The 9,999-nt window shown below is 47.0% G+C and overlaps 1 protein-coding gene across 1 annotated transcript in view; it reads left to right on the plus strand.

The window, feature by feature from the left end:
* CNTNAP2 (contactin associated protein like 2) overlaps positions 1-9,999 on the plus strand; it is a 1,200,002-nt gene that overhangs the window by 1,153,765 nt on the left and 36,238 nt on the right. The gene's annotated exons all lie outside the window — the stretch shown is intronic.

Genomic DNA, 9,999 nt, shown 5'->3' on the forward strand with positions numbered 1-9,999 from the left:
CGTTATAAAGTTATAAGGGAGCCTGGAACCGCCCCCAGGGCAGGCGGGAGCACTGGTGAGCCCTCAGGGGTTGCGCATCCTCTGATTAGTCTGCAGGCCAAGGTCAGGATTCTGACCCACAGTTACTGCTGACCTAGGAATTTAGTGCCTGTGTCACATGCAGTCAGCTGTGATTCTGAAGAAACACCGTGGTGGCCGATCAGAATCTGAAATAACACAAAGCTAACTTTGGAAAGACTCACTCCTCAGTCTTTGGAAAGACTCACTCCTCAGTCTTTGGAAAGACTCACTCCTCAGTCTTGATAGTACCTCCCGCCAGGCTACACCTGCTCGTGTGAAGCGTTCAGGTTGGGGAGTCACCACATTTAATCTCTTCAGGAGAGTTCTTTGTTTTTAAATCAATGTCAGAGCTGAACTGTACATAGACCCAGCTCACAGCAGTGTACTTGAAAGGCTTTCTTTTCCGTGTAGCTGCTGGCTATTATGTGAATCCCAAGGCTGCTGACAATTAGTAAAAGAACAAATAATGGCAACCATTTCTCACAAGTCCGTCGTGTACCACTAACTGCAAAGGGCTCTTCTCACATTGTCCCTGTTACTTCTCACTATGTACACGCTTGAGAGTTACCTAAGATCATCCCCACCCTACAGATCAGACAACTGGTGCGGTCAGTGGCCCGGTGCCACTCGCCTTCTCAGGGGGAGCAGGGGCCAGGCCTGCCTGACCCCTCCCTAAGTCCAGGCTCTCTCTTTACGGCTGTCGCTCTCACCTACACATTCCGAGACTTCTGAGGACAAGACAAAGTAGTGGGGCCTTCATTCTTCTCGCTAACAGAGGGGCAGACAGCAGTTTAGACAAAATGCACCAGATGGCAGGAAATGAAAGCGCACTGACAGCTAACTGCTGACTCCCAAAAACCATACTCCACATTCAGCCCAGTCCTAATTTCCCAGAGAGAGAGTCGAGGAAGTGTTCCCAGAGGTGCAGAGGGAAACCCCACCTGGAAAAGGCGAGGTGAGAGCTTCCAGGTTCCGGCCCCACCCGCCTTCAGATCCCTAAACACAAAGCCAGTCAAGCCACTCCCAGCCCGAGATCCCCGAGGGCCCCAATTTCCTAGGCACCTGTTCACCCAGCTCCCTGGCAGCCACAGGGATCCCACAACACACAAGGAACTCTTCTTTGCCCTCTGGTGTTGGGTGGGTGACCTTACTCTGCAGGGCTGAGGTGGCCAGCCCTCCCCTGTACTCACTGAGTACTTGGTGTCTGCTCTTCTCAGAGTCCAGTTTATGTCAGTGTCCAGTCTGCTCATCTCCAGTATAGGAACCGGGTCCTACTCCCATCCTTTCCCTCAGCCATCTCTCTCTCTCTTTCCTATTTGAATATTTCCTGGTACCCAGTAGTTGCTTTGTCAAGCTCTTCATTTCTCCAGGTACACACACATCGCCTCAGATGCATTTGTAGATGTGATCAATCAATAATTATGGAGAGAAGCTTTGTAAATCTGGGGAGGCGCTGAAAAACAGACAAGGAAATGCCAGCTTTCAAAAATATCTTTTTAAAAAGTAGTTTCCAAAAAGCATAGGCTGGTAAAATGATGACTGACAAAATCCTGGAGCAGATTACTAAATAGTTTTTATGTGAGGAATTAGAGAGTGATATAATTTGTATATCCCAGCATGAGTTCTCCAGAATCAAGCCATACCAAGCTAGCCATATTTCTTTTTTGTGAGACTCGCGAAAAGAGGGTCCTTGAGCCTGGAGCTTCGTAACTCAGGGATGTGTTACGGTCTGATCGGTCTGGAGTTGTTGCTTATGTGCCGGAAACTGCAGAGACCCGAGGGTGTCGGAACAGGGCTAAGCTAATTGATCACATCTAACTGTACTCCTCGAGAGCCGTGGTGATGGTGGTGATGGTGATGGTGGGCCAGGGTAAATGTCGTAAAGCCCTGTCAGATGGTCTTGACTTGATGTTTCTTAATGTCAGTGAAACATTTGACACAAGCTATCACGGTATATTGTTTACTTACTCAGCAAATATTCGTTACATGCACATTATGCGCCATGTATTACATTAGGTGCTTGTTCAGTGTTTGTGACTCCGAAGGAGGTTGTGAGTTAGCAGTGCTAGCAAGGAGAACAGAACCAAGTCAAAAACTGATTGCCTGAAATTCTCCTCGGAGCAAAGCAGGAAGTCGGTTAAATCATTGTTCATGTGTGTTCCAGTCTCCTGGGGTGCACCGATGCCCCCCCACTCATTCACGTGTCTGCTCAGAGAGTCCTCCGACCACCCTGTCTGTAAAACCTTGCCTGGTCATTTTTTATTCCCTTATATTTCTTTATTCCTCCGCACTTCCCGTTCTTTGCAGTTCCAGGTGTATTCATGTAGCTGGTTGCCCCTCGCCTGCCTCCTTTGCCGTGTGAAGAAGGAGAGGCATTTCACAGGACGGGGCCTCGGTTCCTTGCTGTTCGACATGTTTATCAGCAACAGTTGTTTCCGTTCCTGCTAATCGAATTTCCAGGTGATGGACAGTGAGGATGGGTAGCTGATACGGGGAATGAGAAAATCAGAATTCACTATAACAGCATATGCGAAAGCACTTTGATCATTGGAAAAGTAATTAGATGTAAGTTAGCATCATTCATTTAAGTGGCTGTAAATTGGAGCCAAAACCAATAAAATGAAGGTTAAATACAAGTCCTGCATGTAGGTTCAAAAAATCAGTTACACAGGTCGGAGATGAAGGCGCGTGGAGGGAGTTCGCCACGGCAGACGGCGGTAGAGCTGCCGTGTCCGGGTGGCCGAGCTGTCCCTGGGCATCTTTTGATTATCATCAGTTAGTGCCATGTGGACATTGCCAAAGCAGAAAGTGGCCGGCGGAGGGTAACTCACTCAGAGAACAGCAGTGGGAAGTGGGGGCGTTTAGCCGGAAGGAGAGGGGAGTCAGGCGGTCGGGGGATGGCCTCGAACTCCCTGTCGGGTGCTCACGTGGAGAAGGAGGGCTCATGTGTGTTGAGGGCTGAGTTGGAACTGCTGGGTCCTGAGGGGCAGGGCTCCATTCAGGGTAAGGGGACAACTGGAGCCTCTGCAGGGCCCACAGCCTGTACCTGCTGAGGACCAAGCTCACCGTCACCACAGATATCTAAAGAGCTAGACGACCGCAGGACCGGGGCCGGCTGTGAGAGCCCAGCGGGCTGGGCGTCCGCGTCCCGACTCTGACATCGCCGCGCATCCCGACCGCAGTATTCTCATTCCTCTGGACCGGTCTGCTACTGCCCGGCCTGACGTGCGGCTGAAACAGTTCCGTGCACACTTGGCTTCCTCTGCATGAACGTGCTTTGAATCTGCTAGGCTTGGGGGTGTCTGGTCCTGTTCAGTGATTGCCTCCCTCCCCTCCGCTGCAGTGTCGCCCACCTGCCCGTCACCTTGCCCCCTTCTGCTGTCCACCGCTCGCCTCGCTGACACAGTCGCTAGTCCGGGTAGGCCTCCGCAGAGGTGTGTAGCGTGTCCTGGATAACCTAGTTCTTCTCTTAGAAACGAGAGTCTGCCCTCCAGTCCAGCAGCCCTGTCTTTATATTTGAAGGGAGCACATTTTTAGGAAAGCATACATTCCCCCCTCCCAAAAGAAAGATATTTTTCTGCATTATTAGTGGATATTTTTATAGGACACATACATATGTTGAGCATTGATCCTTGATCCATCGTTCGGTTCGATTCCACTTCTCCCCCAGGTGCCTCCTTTTCTCCCAGGGGGATTCAAAATGAGGATGGAGAGCACATGTCCCCATGAGAGGGACAAGACCCCAGCACAGGAAGTCACTGCAGCGAGGGGCAGAGCAGCACAGGTCAAAACGCTGCAGGGGCCCAAAGGACAGGCCAGTCCAGGCACACGCCACGCGTTCATTCGGAAGCATCCTCAAGGCAAAGATACGGACTTCAGGCCTTTCATATCCTTGCCACGCCCCCTAAATCAGAAGCAAACAGTGAAGCCTCACAAGCTGGCGAATGGTTTCATTTCAGTAAGCATGAATAGCCTCAACAACACAGAAATGGGGTGGATAAACTAATGCGACATGAGATTTTTCATCTGATTCTGACCTAAATTTCCGAATGTCAGTGTGTACTATTTTCTAATCAGAGACTCATAAAATGATTGATAAAATCTAACAACTGAATAACCCTTCACAAAACATTTTGACCTTTAAGCCTCACATCAGCCTTGGGAAGTGGATGTTAGTTTTTATCCTCATTCATTCATCCTTCTTCTGCTGAGTCTCGGTCTTTGGAGAAAGATTCGGAGTCCCAGTTTTCACAGAGCTGACTTTCTGGTGAGAGAAGAAATCGCAAACAAGGATAAATGAATACATAAATGCCTTAAATTGCTGATAAATGCTATGAAGAAAATAAAACCAGTGGTAGGATAGAGAATGGCCGAGGAGGAGGTAAAATCTTTAGAAAAGATCTTCCAGGGAGAGCTTGAAGAAGCCAGAAGCAAAGAAGGTATGTTCTAGCAGAAACAAAGGCCCTGGGGCCCGAAAAGGCTGAGCGTCCTGAACAGAAGGAAGTCAGGTGTGGCCGACACAGCGAAGGTAGTGAGGAAGAGAGACGCGGAGGCTGGGGGCAGAGTGGAGGCCGCTCATGGGCCTTGGCGGTAGTTCAGATTTTATTATGAGTTGACGGGGAAGGCGCTGGAGGGTTTTAAAATATTCTTTCAGCCTCTGCGTAATGGATTGTGGGGAGAGCATTAGTGGAGGCAAGGAGGCCGGATGCGAGGCCACGGCAGAATCTAGCTGGGAGACATGGTGGCTTGAACTGGATGATAACTCATGGACATGGACAAAAATGGGCAGGTTCCTGACATATTTTGGAGATACAGCTGATAATACCTGATGATGGCTTAGATTCGGGGACTGTGAGAAAAGGAGGCCGAGATACTTAATCCATGTGTTGAAACTGAAGCCCAAAGAGATTAAGGAACTTTTGTCTAAGGCCACAGAGCCACACATGGCATAGCCAGGACCCCAATCAGCTCTCTAAATCCAAATCTACAACTCTTACTTCTCATTCTTGCATAATGATAGGACATTGCATTAAAAGGGGATAAATGAGTGTTAAGTCCTATGACCTCCTTGCTGTTGATGCAATGATTTTTTGAGGCTCTGTGTAGTAAATAACGTGTAACATCCATTCAGCTAGTCAGTCAGTTTGTAGTTCCTTGCAAGCAGTCCTTGTATTCTTTTGGAATCGATATGCTGTCTCTGACAGTAGATGTCTATAACCACAAAATGCATGTCAGCTAAATTCTTCTCAGAGGTTGCCTTATTTTCGGAAGCAACATTTCCTAGTGATATCATAAATTATTAGAGGGGTGGCAGGCAGCAGATCGAGTCCATCTCCCCTCAGGGCTCTCGTTGGAGTAACGTTCCGTGGTTTTATTAAATTGGCTGTAGCTAACAAGCTGTTCTTTAAAATCTCCCTGTAAGCAAAAAATGCTGTAAATTCAGATCTTTATTCTTCAGCTGATTTGCTAGGTAATTCAAAAAGAGTCCTTTCACATCTGAACTCTGAGATGCCCTCAGCCTTTTCATAGATCCAAGAACTGAAAAACGAAAAGAAAAGAAAACCTAGAAGCGCGGATCCCACTGCTCGTGGCCCCCCGTTCATGTATTCCACAAACGCTGAGCTCCCGGCCCATCCGGGCGCTGCCCTGGGCACGGAGGGCGTGCGTGAGCGTGAGCGTGAGCCCTCGGTCCTGGGCTCTTCCCCGAGTCACGCGGGACCCGTTAAGATTTTGTTCTCCTCACCAGCATCTCCCTTAGAACAGGTTCCCGTCTTTACCTTTCTCCAAAGCCACCTGCCCTGTTCCTCAAGCCACTCTATCACTCACCTTCAGAGCAGGACTGGCCAGACTGAGGGCAGATAAGTGATTTTGAGGGTTTATAACTCAATTTTGATGAAATGTGGTCCAAAACCACTATTACTAATTGTGAATGTAAATGCTGATAAAGGCCCCTCGGGAGACCTCAAGGTCAGCAGGGCCGGTGCCCAGCAGTTGATTGGGGGACATTTGCAAATCCTTTAGGTAATGCGTGGATCCTCTGAGATTCCCCCCTCGGAGAATGCTGTGGGGGGAAGATGGGAGGAAGCAAAATGGAAGAGAAGGAGCCTACGAGGACTTTATTAAAGATGCCACAAATACGCTTTTATATAGTCATGCGTTCATAGTTGGTAATGCAAAGCTATGGAGTCTGGAATGAGTCAGACCCCCAGACCCTGAGGCTGGCATGCAGCTCCACTGTCTGTGAAACACTCCCTTTCGTCTCTGAAGGGACTTTTAAAAAATCGAGGAGAGTGGGGGGGACCTTACTGTGGCAAAAACTGACTGGCAAATCAATTTATCGGATCAGATTTTAAGCACAATGCCATATTATTCTGTAAATTTTATTATATAAATGGCAGGGCTATTAGAAATCTTCAATAGAATTATTCTCAGAAGCCATCCACCAGAGTTCTTTTATTTTCCAGGGATGAATTTTCACACACACACACACACACACACAAATACACAAATATCAGGAAGTGAAAAAGGAGTTTATACAAACTTCCAACTTAAATGTTCCACATCTCGACTGCAGTGGTTGTTACGTAGGTGTCTATATTTGGCAAAATTCATCAAAAATATACACCTAAAATAGGTGCAATTTATTGTGTACCAGTGACACTTCAGTAAGCTTGATTCAAAAAGTAAAAAGCAAACCAACATTTTGTTATTTTATATTCCTATTACTATTTTTGCGTCTGTCTCCCACTTTTGGTATCTTTACCACCAAGGGTTTTAGCTTGAGTAAGACCAGGGTAAGCACAGCTATTGTCAAAAGCTTCCTGCATTAGGACTAACATTTAGCCAGGAAAGTAACATTTAGCCGTAAATTCATGTTATTTTAAGATAAAGCAAATAGACATCTCTAAATAACAAACTTGCATAGCACATGGCTGGCTCGTACAACTTGAAAACGCAGATAAACTGCAGAAATCAAAACTTTCAGTGGCAGGCCTTAGTGGGCATCAAGAAGTAATCAGGGAGTCTATTGTAGTTTTGTAATGAACTGAAAAAGTCCGGTTTTAAGCCTGTCAAACAAATACCAGCATTCAGTATTTTGAAGCAAATCCTAGTTCCGAGTATTTCTCTTCTGTCACATTTTTCTGGTTCTTTTCGATAACCAAGGCAATCTTTCATTCTTTGAACTGCTTCCCTAGAAAAATCGTCGACATGGCCAAAATTGTCTCACTCTGGGATTTAGACCCATTCCCAGAGTGGCCTGGGGACATCATTTGGGCAGCCCTGGACTGCTGGTCCAACCCAGGGCATGCCTAGCGGGAAAACAGAGCCTCTCAGACCCTTAGGAGACTGACTGCATCTTGCTCCAGACCCAGCCCGGGCCCCAGGAGCTGTGCTCACGAGTCCACAGAAAGAGGGGCCGGCAGCCTCTGTCCGACTCAGGACTGGGCCAGCGAGGGGAAGGAAGTCTGAGGAGGCAGCGCTTCCTCTCCCTTTCCCAAGACCCCGCCCTCCCGGGATACTTCCCTACGGGCTGCCCTTAAACTGATTCAGGACTCAGATGTAATTTCAGCAGAGGCCACCCCTGAGTGCCCTATCCAAAATAACATCTCCCCTCTCACTCTACCCCTTTTCCTGCTTTAATTTTCTTAGTGAAATATCATTTCAGAGCAGTAGACTTGCCCTAAGGAAAGGAATGAAGTTTTGCGTGTTGCTAAGTGGGTTTTTGAGCTCACCCTAAAGCAGTAGCCTTTTCATCTTTCACTTATTCATTTGGTCATTAATTCACACAAGTGATATTTGTGCCCAGCATAGTATCAGAATATACAGTATTTTATGAGATTAAATTATAACCCTTCAAGGTAGGCAGGCTTTTTCAGTACTGAATCCCCACCACCCAGCATACAGTAGTCACTCAGTAAATCCTTGTATCAGTGGATGAACGAAGATCCCATGAGAAAGGTGATCTGTGTAAGATTTTCTGCAGGGGCGATGTTGCCATCAGGCTCAGAAGCCACTGTTTCCAGGGCCCCAGTACTTTAGGGACCTGTGAAATGTTTTAATTTCTTTTAAAATCAGAAGAAAAAAATCAACTTTTAAGTGGAAGAAAATGTTTTAATATATTAATATATTCATCTTTATACCAACACGGTCCTAAAATATCAGGGATTTTTGGTTGTTTTGTTTGTTTATAGAGGAAAGGGCCCTTGAAGGCGAAAGTTCATAGGTCCTATGAAAGTCATGACATGTCTCTGCTGTTGGGCCCCCTATGCTTAGGAAAGCCTGACACCAAAATGTGCACACGCCAAAAGAGGTGAAATCCTCATTTATCAAAAAAAAAAACAAAACAAAATCTTTTCCAGGCAGATTTATTTTCCCAAGATGCTTAGGCTTCACCATAACATATTTTAGAAGAGAGATTAAGGCAATTGCCTCATAAAATATTTTAAGCTTCGGTATTCTCTGAAACAAAGCACACAGCATGACACCCAGAGCAAGAGACAGCCAGTGCGAGAAAATGCATTTTCTTCAAGGTGCTGCAGCCTCTGCAATTTGCACCTTCCGAAGGTGAGACAGAAGCACCTTTCGACATGTACAGGCAGCTAGGAGAGCAGAAATAATGACAGGGCTAGAGAATGTGCCCCGCTGGGAAAACAGGCATGCGGCTAGCACCTTCAGAGCTGAAAATGAGGGTCTCCAAGCAAATATTGCCAAAAGAGTTCCTCGTCTTTTGTTAAAAGGAAAGCGAAAATCAACAGACCTCTAAACCCCACCTGAGTCATTCCAGTCATGATTTAGATGACTTAGAGACAGGTGCAGGTGCAGTGCTGGGATTGGCTTTGCTCTTTTCTTCCCTGCACTGGGTAGTTCACCCAGGTACGGTTGGGAGTAATTAACAGTTCACAAGGGAGCGGATTTTCTGCAAGTTGGGGTAATAAACATTTGTAGTTCCTGCGACACTGTCATGTGACACAGTTTCAGGCCTGGTGGCCATCTGCTGTACACACGCTAGTTGATCACTGCTGCCTCGTTCAGGATGCTCTGTCCTGAGCCGAGCGCCTCTGGGCTGGCTCTGACCGCTGGAGGGTCAGCCTCAGAAACCACCTCTTAGCTCCGCATCTGCATTCCATCCTTTCCTCGACTCGACCGACCGCATCTCACTCATAACTCTTAAACTCTTATAATTAAGATGCTCTCGTCTTGTTAAGGCTGGAGTTGGGGGAGCCAGGAAGGAGGGTGCATGCAGCTGTCGGGTACCCCATACCTCTTGTACAGGAGGTGATTTGTGGGGCGGGAGGAGGTGGGTGGTACTGTCAATTATAGAAGTTAGGTATTTGTTTCTGCTAAACTTTCCTAGTTAGATCCAGGCTATCATTTCAGCCTCTCTAAGTCCCTTTGGCTCATGATCCCGTCATCACATGTATAACACCCCTCTCTCCTAAAAGCCATATGACATTGGTCAATGTGCCATTGAAGTCCTTATCCAAATTAAAATGATAATAGAATGTCAGCCTAGAATCGTACCACTAAATTCTCCCCTGAAGCCAATTTCTACACATTACTCAAATTCCACCCACAGTTCATCTCATTAAAAATCTACCTTTGAAATACTACTCTTACTCTTGGGAGCCCACACATATCTGTCTTGGCCACAAAAGTGACGTGAGGTACTTAATAAAATGCTTTGCTGAAATGTAGATAGCGTCTGTCAAAGTTCCTCCAACCTAGTCGGCTGTTAGAAAATTATAAGTGGGTTTTAGAGGTACAGCAGAGACAGTGGTGCTGGGGGGGAGCCACTGTCCCACCCACAGGCCTACCAGTCCACACCTGGACTCCGTTCCTTCGTCGTATCCAGGGGTGGGTAGTTATCCTTGTGATGTTCAAATTCGTGCGGTGATCCACTCCAGCTTCAGGTCCAGTCTCAGAGCATCTAGGCTTTGT

The sequence above is a fragment of the Pteropus vampyrus genome, unplaced genomic scaffold (genome assembly GCF_000151845.1).
Source record: "Pteropus vampyrus isolate Shadow unplaced genomic scaffold, Pvam_2.0 Scaffold112, whole genome shotgun sequence".
In the NCBI taxonomy this organism is placed as follows: Eukaryota; Metazoa; Chordata; class Mammalia; order Chiroptera; family Pteropodidae; genus Pteropus; species Pteropus vampyrus.